Here is a 14,729-nt window from a genome sequence, read left to right as displayed (position 1 = left end):
CCACAATGAGGCGCATGTTTTGGATGACTCGCTTCTAGGTCAAGGTCACACTTAGGGGTCAAAGATCATATATGACTTTGCTTTGTGTATATTGTTCTGCATTGCAGTGCTCTTGTTTTTAGTTGGCAAAATACCTTTTTGTTCTCTTACAATAATTTGTTTTGAATCACTTCCCTTTTCTCTTACTATAAATAGCCTATAAGTAGCTTATTTTGAAACTTTTTTATTATTGGTAGTAGGGAAAAACTGAGACCAGTTTTCTGCGGTACAACATGGATGGTACATCCAATTTTTAGATGTATTTTGACATAACTTTACCTAGTAAGAATTATGTCTTAGACTTGGATATCTTTTTTTTTTCTTTTTGTTGTTCCTGTCCTTTGGGCTTCAACAGTCAAGTTTTTTCAATTTTGCTCCCATCCTCTGATGTAACCCTTGGGGCGTATATTGCCCCGCTTGGCGGCGCTCTTTTTTTTAAACGTAATCGCTCTAATATCCATGCGATGATTATATTAATTGAAATGTTTTTATATAATAATTTTCTGTTTTAAAACCTGTAAAAGTCCAGCCCTTTAGGACAATTGATATCAAAATGCACGAAAATAAAAAACGATCATAATTACGGATAAATTGAATGGGCGGATTAAAAGAAGTAAGGTTCAGTCTAAAGTTTGAAATCTCAAGGAATTTTAATCGAACTTCAACTTCATACGTTAACTTCGCAAGAGACGTTGAAGGAGAAGACAAAGGTTGAAATCTCAAACTCTCTATTGTCTCGTAGATGACTTCTACTTTAAAAATGTTGTTATTTATTAGATTGTTTATTCTTTTAATTGTAACATTTGAGCAGTGAAGTGTTTATTGTGAAATATTTGTCTACGCTAAAACAGTTTAGCCACGCTTTGTTAGGAAAAGCAGAAGGTTTATGGATTACAGATCTACTCTATAGTTACTGCGAGTAGAAGGAAACTTCTGGCCATTGCACCATATAGCAACATTAAAACAAAAGATGTCGGCAGAGCATACTTTTTCAAATAGTGCCTTACGATATTTTCGTCTATAAGTAAAATACGAAGCCCAAATGTTGGTTAATAGCAAATAATTTTAGCCCATTGGCTAATTGTGTTCTCAACATAAAATACGCTTGGTACAGGTCATCATTTTTTATTTATTTCATATATGTACGTTTCAACAGTTTATGTAGAAAAATAAGAACTTGTTCTCCGTTCCATCTATAGCAGGATATCATACAGTTTGAGAGATTGTGTTCGCTTATGTTTATACTGACAAGTTCTACGACTTTTTAATAATCCTTGACACATCATTCCTGATAGAATCCACCACCTCATATGTAAGAAGAGAGGTTAGTTTCCCTTTTAACGCGACAATCAAGGGGCTGCTGGTGCCATTTTCTATGTCTTTTGTTTGACGCGACTGTGGGGACCGGACCCATAACATCCGCATAAGCCGGTGTCATGTGGCAATAGGATTTGAATAGTTCAACGATCGGACTCGATCATTCCTAGTGTGATACTGTTTTCTGTAGTTCCTTTATATGCATCTTATAGATTATATGAATTTTAAACAGCAGTCCTAATGGGATGTGTGGTGTCCGCAAAAAAAGGAAAAAACATATTCTTATACTTTGATTCAGAGTTTTTATCCTTTTTGTCCCTTTAGGGTTATCGAGTCGATTCAAGAAACCTTTGTAATAGAACTCCACTTAAGTCGGAGACTTGAGGGTTGTTGTATATCGCATTATCTTTCATGAACAAATTTAAATTACAATAACGTATTCATTTAGAAGTCTTAGTCAACGACGCATTTCTTTTTGCACAGCATGAAGGCATATGCAAGAAAAAACGCACGAAACTAAAACGAATTCTGAAAAAGAAAAACAATGTTTTCATGTCATTGGTTTTGAGTCAGGGTTACTGTCAGACATAAAGCAGTTTATGCATTGTTATGATAACATTTGTTTTTCATTTTATATGAAATAAATATGAAATTAATAATCCAAAGTTTTTATTTGGTCTCCGCTGTGTTTGAAAGCAACTTCCTGTAAATACCTAAACTTGCAGGAAATTAAAATGTTAAATGTTAACGACTCGAGAAATACTACCTTTTAAATCTTACAGCGTAATCGATTCAAATACGCGAGAACTCGCTTACAATTTTGAAGTAATGAGATCCTGCATTAATTGCTTAAACGAATTTGTAGCCCAAGTTTTTGTCGAAGCGTTATGATTTCATTTAAGTGAGTATGAAATCAGTCAGAAAATACTTCTTTCCTTTTCATAACTACATTAAATGTTGTTTTATTTTGTTTGTTTTCTTAATTAGGACAGGACAGAGAAACCTTTCAAAAGGTTTATCAACATCTGGTTCAAATGAAGTATATTGTTTAAAGTCCTATGTTATTTTGCTACCAGTTCTTTCACATCTTTAATGATATCAAGGCCCAGCTTAAGGAATGTTATCCCCACGAGTCTCCTTGAACGGCTTCTGATATACTGGACTCTTTCTTCTCGGCGGAACTAGCTTAATGTTGTCATATTATTTCTATTCTCCCACCTAAGACAAGCTCTTGACAAAATTAGATTTGTTCGTTCACGTTCGAAGTGAAAACTAGTAAGTAGATAGGAATTTCAACAAATGAAGAAATGACGCATGACAATAACAGTACTGCTTTACAACATTACATTTGGAAATAGATGACAATATGATCATATAAAAACGTAAATGCTCGTGTATCTATATACCCAAAATATTATATGCTCCAGAAGGTTGGATATATTAAAATCGCGCTGTCCGTCCGTGCGTCCGCACGTGCGTCCGTGTAAATTCATAACTTCTACATTCATAGGGGGATTCGAAAATAATTTGGCATAAATATTCACCATAATGTGACGACGTGTCATGAGCAAGACCCAGACACTTAGCTCCAAGGTCAAGGTCACGTTTAAAACAGGGTTTGTTTCCTGTCTGGTTCATAACTCTGCCATCCATGAAGGGATTTTAAAAAAAAATTGCATAAATTTTTACCATAATAAGACAATCTGTCATGTGCAAGACCTAGACTCCTAGCTCCAAGGTCAAGACCTAGAAATCAAACGTTAACAGGATCTGTTTCGTGTCCGGGTCATAACTCTACCATTCATCAAGGAATTTTGAAATTACTTGGCATAAATGTTCCCCATAATAAGACGACATGTCCTGCATAAGATTGAGACCCCTAGCTCTAAGGTCAAGGTCAACAGCTCGTTTTATTTATATTGCGGACATTTATCAAAGGATAGATTCTTAAGGTTTTAGAGTTTTTGGTAATTTTTTGGTGGTTTTTTTTTATTGAAACTGGTTATTAAATATGTTTCCTTTGTTTGTATTATCTGTTTTCGATATTCCTTAAACTCAATCTTTAAGAGACTCAAGATTAATCAGCCTTACTTTGTGTTTTTGTTGAAGTTGATATAACCTTTTAATATTAGTTACTGTTTTGGGTATTTAATTCAGGATGTTTATTGCAAAAACTGAAGTTATTTATGTACATATTAAAATCTCAGTCAGCAGCATTGCCTTAAAGGGAATTCCTATAGTTTTTTTTTCTTTCATAGAATTTTTTCAAATTCACATGTATGATAGGAAATTTTGTGCTGAAAGCAATGAACAAATAAAAACAATGGGTCACCAGGCTTGTTTTTGTGAAAAATTGTTTTGAACACACCCACTGTTGCTTAAACTGTTAGCGATTTTTCAACATTTTCATAATTTTCTGCTTTTTTATAAATACTTACCAAAATATACATCAAGACAGCACAATAAGGTTGATTCTTTTTACAGATTTAATTATATACTTATTAGATATCATAGTCTTATTTGTAATACTATATCCTTACAATAATGGGTACAAATGAAAAATAAATCTTGTTTCCTATTCACTTTTGTGAACAGTTTTCAATGAAAAATACCCATACTGAAGAATATTTTTTTTTAATTTTGAAAAAACTGTTTCATGGAATTTTTTCCTATTTTTCTTGTGCATGAATAATTGTATTGTGAGCATGAAAATGGCTAAAAATGTATGGGTCACCAGACTAAATTTTATGTTAAGACCGCTTGAATACAACACCTGTTCGGACGAAAAATGGCGCGAGCCTGACCAAATTGATAACATGTATATCTGCTAGAAGTTAAAAAAAAGTTTTAAAAATTCTTAATTCTTTCTATAATTGAATACTAAATAATCTGAAAGGTGATATTGTCTTATCAGTACTAAGTCAATTGTCTTACATTATATGAACAACACTGTCTTTGTACTAAAATGCGATGTGAAAACACAACCACAAAAATTGCAAGATACCTGGCAGGCATGATACTTCTCAATACAACATAACAAGTATCAACATTTGATAACTGACAAAACTTATGAAAAATGTTATTTCATTCAAGATTCCTCATATTTAAGGTTGTCTGTCACATGTTTCAACAAATGTTGACTTCATTCCAGTTTTCCATAGAAAGTGTCGGCTGCGCAGAAAGATGCGCATAAAAAACTATAGGACTTCCCTTTAAAAGGGAAAACCAAGTGTCATTACAATAAATGCCGATAATAATCTCTCCTTTAAATTGATTCGAACAGTGTCTCATTATCAAACTATTATGCAAATTATAACACTCTAGACACAATGTTTCTAATGAGATGTAATTAAAAAACAAAGAATCTTCAAAATGGATTAGAAAACGCTTGCTGAATATGCAAATATTTCATTACACTTTTGTGTGTGTGTTTTTGTCCGGTTTAACGTCACACGGACATATTCATAGGTCATATAGCGACTTTCTAGCTTTTCAAGGTCGAGAAAGACCCTATGTGCCTCTACGGGCATTATTTTATCACGGACAGGCACCTGGGTAGAACCACCGACCTTCCGTACGCCAACTGGATTGCATCCTCACATGGAAAATTGTTCGCCTCAATTGAGGCTCCAACCTACAAAGTTGAGGGGCAGTTGATTTCATTACAATTTCGGACAGGTCTTGTTGACTTTAAATGCAAATATCTAATCCTGTGTTACATCGTTCCTTTTAAAAGGTACTTAATTATTAAAAAGGCAGCATGTAGTGTTATCGAGAAATAGGGGGACACATAATTTGTGGAGCATATAATGAGAACATCTGCCTAAGAAGGACATTTAATGTCGTCACACTAATTAATATAGTATGATCTGTCTCTCGGACATTTGACTTAGGTTTCTAATATGCACAACAAACATTCTTTGAATAATAGCTGTGTAAAGCATTATTTCACCAGGTGTACGTCAGTGTCTTCTGCAAACAGGGTCGTTTTGTCTAATTTTAAAAAGTAAGAAGAAATTTTGACAGGAGATAGGTACCGTTCATTACATTATTTTCTGTTGCTATTACAATCGTCCAAAAGTAATCCCAGTTAACTCATACAAATATACCTGCATGGTAATAAGAAAAATTCATATTGAATAATTATTAATTTCCTCAAATATTCGGAAATCAAACAGTCATAATTAGAATGAATGAGTTGGGGTTTACGGCGAATCGACACAAAAAGGATATCGCCGAGAATTAGAGCAACTGATATTCCTATAGCTATTAACAGTAAAAGCGCGCCCATCAAGTGACTTTACTATTAACGTAACAAAGTTAACTCCAATGTACAAATCAATATTTGTGCTTTCAGCTCTAAACGTTATATCAAATAGTAAGTGGTATTACAAGTGTAACGTTTTCTTTATTGCCAAGTTTCATAACTTATGTGACCCTACTATATGACCTAATGTCGCGAAACCAATCGATGAGGTTCAATATAATTTTAGTTGTTCAGAACGCTATTTTAACTAGTTTAACAATCACTTTGGTAATTTAAATGGCCCTATCAGAACACCGTCAATTTGCAACAAGCTATAATGCTCCAGTAAAAGGTTGCAGATAAAGTGGTTGATCATATGGGTAACGCTTTCACGCAGTGCCTTTATTTAGACTTTCTTGTAAAACACAACATAGAAATTTGATGTGCAAAGGAATGCGTTTTTTTTCCCAACAAGTCATTTCGTCCAATATAATGAAATTTCGGACAATTTGAAGTATATGAAGTATATAATGCAGAACACCAAATATTTGGTTTGTACAAACTGCCTCAACTTTCATATTACAAAAATATACTTTCGTTCGTATTTTAGATTATTTGCAAGAATACACCGTAACCATAATCACTCTTGTTTAAATAATACAAACACAACTTTTCAGGGACATAAACTTGTGTTACAGTATTTTCCTGAGAAGAAAATCCCATGTGAGTAGATATACAAATTTTAGAAGGATCAATACCTAGGAACAGAGCTGTTTCCTCTTCAGTTCATATGTGCGCTGAATGAGGTCGAAACTAATGAGTGAATAAAATTTCGTGTTGTTTAGTTATAATATACCATAACAATCGAGTTGGTTTGAAAAAGTTAAGAATTTCAAACTTGAATGAGAAGGAAAATGCTCAACATCTGACATTGTGCTTCGAAAAATGATTTCATTTTTCCTTAAATGCGAGCTCGTTAAACTGTTAACCAACGAAGCTATTTTTATCTATTCGAACAATTATGTTAAACATTTAAGTTCACCCTCTGGATGCACAGAACGCAACCAAGCAAATAATAGCAGACTCAGTCTGATGAAGTCTGTTCGTAAGATGTAGTGTGAAATTAGCTACACCCTCACGCGCCAAAGCACCGGCTTTATCGGCATTTAATTCTTGTGAAACGGTCTCAGATGACAATAAATGACACATAACAACACCGTGTTAAAGCGAAATGTGTCATCAGTTTCTTAAAAATATTGTCATTTATAATATATGGCTGGTCTCCTAGGCCGGGTGGTTAAGTTCATTGGCTGTAAATCGCTTTGTCCCAACGTTGTGGGTTTGAACCGTCTCGTGTGATAAAGAATCCTTTCATGTAAGAAAGCAATCCAGCTGTCTTACAAAAGGTAACTAGTTCTACGCAGATTCTTTCCCTGTTCCTGGAATAATGCACAGAGAGACACCACATATATGTTTCCAAGGTTGTAAATGTGTTAAATATTCTCAATTGAGCTGTAATAACCAATATTCTTTACAATATCTTAATAGTAGTATGTTCATCCTGTTATCATTTTACTCTTCTATTTATCTTTTTTTTCATTCCGCTAATGACATGGGGCATGATCTGTTAAAAAGACACGCTTGATAAATATGATAGCTGATTTCCGTCAAATATTCTAATGGAAGTCTCATATTGGTTAATACTCAGACATTGTCCTAATATCCGGTCTTTTTTTCTCTACGGAATTATACTATATACTCTGCAGGAGTACAATGAAATTAGCCTTTCAATAATGTTTATTAGCCCAGTAAAAGGCCACTCATTAAGTATTTAGAACTGGTACTTCCTTAGGACATATTTATTTTTCTCTTGTTACTCTGCTTTCTTAAAAGTCAACGAGTGCATGCGTATATGGTTCTTTTTTGTTTGGATTTTATATATCTTTACATAAACATATTTCAATCTAGCTGTATGACGTTCTAGTCATTGTTAGATCGTGTTCTTATAAAGGTTTATTAATGAAGGCAGCATCACTAACGTCAAAAGTCCTAGGACAGAGATAGCAATCACGAGTATTTGATGCGGATAAATCCTTAAATATTTCAATCTAGCTGTATGACGTTCTAGTCAGTGTTAGATCGTGTTCGTAAAAAGTGTATTAATGAAAGCAATATCACTAACGATAAAAGTCCTAGTACAAAGATAACAGGCAATATGTTGTATTTGATTCGAATAAGGGTGTGTATTTACAACTGTGGGAAATGTTAGTAGAAGTTTTCTATAGGCAGGAATGACATAAAATTCTGCCTAGGAGGAAAACTTGATAGTAGTCCATATTTTGCAAACTTTGCAAAAATTCAAGCAATGACCACATCCTTATATTTAACGAATTTTCTTGGAATATTCTGAAGGTTTGACAAATAGGGGTTTACTCGAATTCTAGAATGTAGAAAACTGTTTGATCCAAACTTGAAAAACAATCTAACTAATAGTTGATTTTTCACATGTGTTCGCAACTATGTATATTGTCAGACAGCAGTTACATATATAATAACAATATTTTGTTCGTCAAAACGAATCGTTCGGTCTTCTTTTATATTCTTAGCAAAATAGTTTCAATGAAGTATATATCCATTTCATTAAGGAATGTTCAAATAAAAGTGAAAATCACAGGTCGCCCAACACGACATAAACGAAAATGTTGCAGGCTTGGTTTGATTGAATCTGTACATGGACGGTAGTGGAAATGCAAGCTACCAACTACGCCCTCTAGCCCCTATTTGAGCAGAACTCAACATTTACACATGTTATAAGTACCAGAATATATATCCGCAGATGTATTCATACGGCGGTGCACACGGAACCTTCAATGATGCACAGAGTGCAATTCCATGAAAAGCGGCGTATGGTCCCCATATAAAAATAATAGCTTTGCCCTAAACGAGAAAACAATGGTCAGAACTAAACAGACTGGAATTTGGAGAGGGGATCGGTGGTTATGGAGCCTGCATATCACAGAAACTGCCAAAAGCAGGCATCATATCCAAGGCGCGATTAAACAATACCCAAAGGTTTTAAAGCTTGAGTATTAGAACCACCCAAGCCGAAATGGTCAACCGATGTAGCGATAAAATGTGTATTATTGCATATACATCTAAATAATATATTGTTATCCTTGTAATTTGTGTAAACAACACTTCCAGATAAACCCTCAATCTTGGATATCAGTAATACGCTATTTTCTCGTTTCAAGAAAAATAACAAGTATCTAGTTGAAACGGTTACTATATTGTATACAATATCACTAACATTTTCCGAATCCGAGACATAGGGCATAACAATAAAATAAATGAAAAACATTAATCAAATCACATCGAACAGGATATTTGTTGGGTTTTTTTTTAGTGAATATGGAATATATCTCACTGAGAAGTGAGAAAATTCAAAATACTTCCACGAGCGCGTAGCGCGAGTGAAAATGTGAACATTTTCTCACTTTGAGGTGAGGTATATTCCATATTCACGAAAAACAAACAAATTTTCTTTTTATCTTAATATGCTCAATTACGTTGAGATGTGCATTTTGCAACAATTTTTAATTTCAGCGCGGGAAACAGACGCTCGTAAACAGACATGACGTCAGACGTGTTGTGACGTTAGAAAGACGCACACAACATAAAGTTCCATTTTATTTTATTTTTTTTTGCTGCATAACGTTATGCAATTCTCATTAAGTAAAAGAATTTGAATCGAGAAATATACTATAAAGAACAAAGTGCGACTACAATTTTCATCCTGTTTTAAGCAAATAATTTAAAATTCATACACAATGTATGAGGGGGCGGAGCTGTATCTCTAACAGTGTGAAAATATAAATTTCATATTTTCACAGTGTGAATGATGAGATATAAAAATATTTAACTGATAGAATACAGTATTTCATTAGTTAGCATAAAATAAAGAAATTTATTCTACAGACAAAGCGGAAGTGGTAAATATATACTGCTTTTTATTACATTGACAGAGCGGAAGTGGGTAATATACTACTCTTATCCTTTTTTTGTATTAATAAGAGCCTTCCTGCCGGGGAAACGTCTTATTACTGTACAGAGAAAGTGACATTTAGGACAAACAAAAATTAGTTCACATTTAAGCTGAGTGTGTTTTCATATCGAAAAACGAACTGTAAAAACGCAAGGCTCTGAAAATCATTTAGCCCTTTCATTCAATGAGCTTAATTCAATGTGGTAAGGCACAAGTGTGACATTCGTTTTGTAACATGTTATTTTTTCCCGATTAAACATAAAGTTTTTAACATTTCTCCTCTTTCTTTAACAATTATAGGCAGACTTAATTTGAAAAATTCAACGACGTCAACGTTAAAGTGTTATTACACTTGTGTCATACTAATTTTTGTAGAAAATACATAGACATCACATAAACCAGTCATATCACTTTAGCAACATTATTTCTGATTGAATTTTAATTTCAATTAAAGGTCCAAAGCAAGTTTAGTCTTAACTCTTTATCAATTTGTTTCAAATGATCATACAAAGGGGACTCTGATGCCACAAAACAGTATTTTTCATAGATAGGGAACAGAAATATATTCTGCTGGGAAAAAAACACTAACATTTAAACATCGTAAACAGTTCATACAAATATCCAAATATACATTTTGATATATCTTGTAATTTCTTAAAAACAATGATTTTGGAAGACTTGCACCAAACTTACGTCTTACATATACTGTCATCCGTACATTAATGCAATATTTTGAATACTTCAGCAAATGAGATGAAATCGTCTTACAAGAGGAAATGACTCTTTATTAAGCAGCAAAAGTAATTTCGTGGGCTTACAATAATTGGATATTAGCAAGGAATTTCATGGAGTAATTGACAATATTTTCTTACTTAAAGACTGATTTCGTGTGAGAATATTTCATTTAGAATGGTTAAATATGTAATATCAGTAAATATTACATAATACTATTTCCAGACTTCTGGTAGATACCTTCATCTATATGCCAAATTAACAGAACTGAAAAACAAATGGATCAAACATAATTATATAGTTTACAAATAACATTCAATTGAAGGAAATAATTGCCATATGCGGTCATTAGAAGATATGATTATTTACGTTATAACCACTTACAATCCCACATCATAGTATTTACAGAGATGGATTCATAACGAAATCGACAATTTCCGTTTGATTAGGTAGTTTCCGTATTCGATTTCGGAAATTCTCGGCTAGCTTGTTTGAGCTACATTAACGAACGAAGATCATCGAAGTAGGATACGAAGATTGCGTAATCGCACGGAAGTTCCAGAACGCCATTAAGGATCCCGTACCTTAAATCATATTTTCAATTGGACGAAAATATCAATCATTAAAACATGATAATTATGTGTGATATATGTGAAGAAATATTCACGGATCGGATGAAGATGATGTCAAGTGACAGAATTATAAAAACGATAATTTAACTTTAATTAATTAAAAGATTAATTATTTCCTTCAATTGAATGTTATTTCTAAAAAAAAAACAGTTCTACTATACAGCAAAGGAGGAGAAATGATACCGGGCAGACACCTTAACTTGATAATATAGATGAAACCCTGGACTCGGCATACAGAAATGAAAATCGTTTTTTTTTTTATTAATGGCAATCCCTGAGTAAATTTATTTGCATGGCAATTTTTATATTTTTACAAAGATATAAAATGATATTAAAACGTTTTACATGTCAGATCATTCTAAATTAGGTCTTAAAAAAGGCTTGAAATGTGCGTGTCTCTTTAAATATTGCAAAACAAGCACCCGGACCTATACATTTTATTTCGCTATATTATACAATATGTTTACTGAAAGCCTTTGAAAGTTTCTTCAAAATCTTCTTGTACAAAAAATTTATTCGCCAAAATGTTATCAAAATTGTGATTTTCCCGTACTCTCATTATTAAAATTTGTGCGAGGTCCTAAGTTTCAAATCAGTCTAGCAAAAATTAAGCACACGACCCTATCGTTTTTATTTTCAGATTTTTATTTCTGAATACATGTATTTGCAAAATCAAAGTTAAATCAAATTCCAAAATGTAGAAATTATTTTTATCCAAACGTGCAAATCTACCTTATAAATGAGCCGTGCCATGAGAAAACCAACATAGTGGGTTTGCGACCAGCATGGATCCAGACCAGCCTGCGCATCCGCGCAGTCAGGATCCATGCTGTTCGCTAACAGTTTCTCTAATTCCAATAGGCTTTGAAAGCGAACAGCATGGATCTGGATCCATGCTTGTCGCAAACCCACTATGTTGGTTTTCTCATGGCGCGGCTCAAATTACTAATAAGGATAAGCGTGTAAATACCTTAGAGGATTTCCGTTGCCAGTTTTCATCTTTCTGCAATAGTAAGCAATGTATGAGTATATTTGCACCTTACAAATTTAAGGTTTTAGTTAGAAACATGCCACCAATGCAGAAAAGGATAATATTATACACATTTTAGTAATTTTGTTTTCGGTTTTAATTCTTATAATTCCTGCATGATTTATGCTGTGGGGTTGGTGTCTGGTATAGTTTCAGGTCCGAAATTTGAAATGTAAACAAAACTAAGGTACAGTCTAAATTACCATTAAATTTCATGTCATAACTCCCGAGGAATAGAATCGAAAGTCAACACAGACAAATGGACGATATTGTAAAGATAGAGATAGAAGACGACAGCAGAAACGAATTTCAAAGACTCTTAATGACTTCATTTGATTCGTAGGATACGTAGGACAGCTACATGGGACTAGATCAAATAACTACCAACAAAAATTCTTAGTCTAAGCATTGTAGAGTAATACTACAGTCATGGATCTTAATTTAAGTTCTCATACTACTACATGCATCGTAATTACAAACAGTTTGGAAAAGTTTTAAATTAATCAACAAAAATTGGACAGCTTACTTACGAAACATGCAGTTGCTACACCACTTGTGGTTAGACCCTTACATATTTGTCATCATATATCAGTTGAAATGATCGCTATACTTCGATGTGAAACAATTGTTGTTTTATATCTTTAAAGAATAAAGATTTTTTTGGCTATGTGATTGAAATGCTGAAATAAAATTGCTCTCGTTACCACTTGTGTATAATGAATATTTCTAGAAGATACAGAAAGCTGTCTTGATGAATAAATTGAATAAAGATATTGATATTATATATGATTCAGCAGTAGTGCGAAATTTTCACTGACTTGATGCCAGACGTAATTTGACTGCAAAAGACATTTTACACTATTACGAAACATTTTGACTGACAGGTGGTCAACGACATATATCATTTTAGCTTAAAGGGGTGCATTTAGAAGGAATTAACATAACAGTGCATGATTTCTATAAAATGACAGCATTAAATTTGATTGTACTGAGAACGCCTGTCAAATGCAGATTGCGCTCGCTGCTGTTTTCCTTCCTGTTTCCTAATATGTATTCATAATCAAAGAAACTTGAACAAGCTTCACGTCAATCTCGCGTGATCTGTGAGTCAATACAGAATTACTTGATCCATATTTCTTCAGATTTAGCACGAGAAACGATGATGTTAAAAATCATTATTCAATGAACATATGCGAAATAACTTCTAAACTAGAATAGATATGCTGATATTAAATGACTATCCGATTACTGCCGCCGTATTTCGACCAAAGTATTTAGTGATCGTATGTTCGTACATGTACGCAAATCCGTGACATTATGCATACTTACATCTATCATAAACATTTGTAGGCACATGGTCGTTACTATTGTCATGACTGACAGTTTCGTTGTTGAAATTTTTATTCGGAGACATGTCTAGTGAGTTTGCGTTCTGCGTCAGTTTATCCACATATTGATGTTTATTGCTGTAGTCACGTCTTTTGAGGTATACACTTCATTGCTGTTAAGGTAATCTATATAAAAAATAAACGAAAACAGGACCATGCATATCTTTGACATTATATGTTGACTTAACATGGTTAGTAACATAAATATACCGTATACTTTGCCGCATATATGCCAGATTAAATTCAAAGGCTTTGTTTGTTTATTTTAAGACTAAAGTCATTCATCTGCTAATACGCTGCATCTGTGGAATAAAGCATATTTCCATCAAAATGCACTCTACTTGATTTCCCATAATAATGCGTAATTCAAGTGGGGAATATAAGCTAAAAGTCGTTGATTTTCATTATACCAATATAATTTCAAATCAGTAATAAAAAGGTAAGTTTAGTTGTCAGTTGTTGATTTGAAATATATTATTACGTTAAATTTTAATACACCTTTGTAATAATTTGAAATAAATTACACACCATTCACATTTCTAAGAGCGGTACCCTCTGATTAAGATATAACTAATGTTACGAAAATAGTATTTCTACAAAAGTGGTACAATATAACGATATAATGTATCTTTTTGCAACAATCAGCTGAAATTGTAATTTAAACGCATTGATGCAAGTCAAAATTAAATGTTTTTATATCCTTAGATGAAACGAATGTTTATCTTAACGCGAGATGAGCTATGTTGTAAGTATGACAAGCTATATATGTCTGTATTTAGAATATCTTTTGAAACATCTACTGTACATGTATTCTCACTTATACAAGAATTGCAGATTTGATTATCTGTCTACGCTTTGAATATGCAGTTCCCATAAGCTACATTTTGAAAAGATCTCATTAATGTAGACAGCAGATAATTGACAATTCCTATACAATACTGCTCAAATACTGTAAATATACTTTATGAATAAGCTGACCACATCAGAATATTCAACCCGTGTGTTCATCCTATGTAAGTGTAATTATAGGTAAAACGCAGCTCTCTCTTGTGACTGAATTGATTAGATATTGTCTCCAAAAACAATCTTTTAGTTTACATTTAGGTCTTTAAACTGGTTGAACCATAGTTTATTTTTGCTACCAAAAAAAACATATTTTAATGAATGTTTCAAATAAGCTTAAGGGCGGGTTTTATCCCCATTAGCATCATAATAAGACTTCTTGCATATTGACACCGTATAATACAAATTATTGTTGTCATTTTATTCCAATTGCCTAGTCAATGTAAGCACTTGACAA

At 33.1% G+C, this 14,729-nt stretch overlaps 1 long non-coding RNA gene across 1 annotated transcript; it reads right to left on the bottom strand.

Annotated features, from left to right (window-relative positions):
- Nucleotides 1–8,992: 8,992 nt before the first annotated feature.
- On the bottom strand, nt 8,993–13,551 carry LOC128550806 (uncharacterized). The gene is made up of 3 exons (XR_008368472.1): nt 13,371–13,551; nt 11,982–12,014; nt 8,993–10,646 (listed from the first exon to the last, which is right to left on the bottom strand). It is a non-coding gene; the product is annotated as an uncharacterized LOC128550806 (long non-coding RNA).
- Nucleotides 13,552–14,729: the final 1,178 nt, after the last annotated feature.

This window comes from Mercenaria mercenaria, chromosome 18 (genome assembly GCF_021730395.1).
Source record: "Mercenaria mercenaria strain notata chromosome 18, MADL_Memer_1, whole genome shotgun sequence".
NCBI classification, from domain to species: Eukaryota; Metazoa; Mollusca; class Bivalvia; order Venerida; family Veneridae; genus Mercenaria; species Mercenaria mercenaria.
Note: the sequence above shows the minus strand (reverse complement) of the source record. Positions and strands in the feature narration are given on the sequence as shown.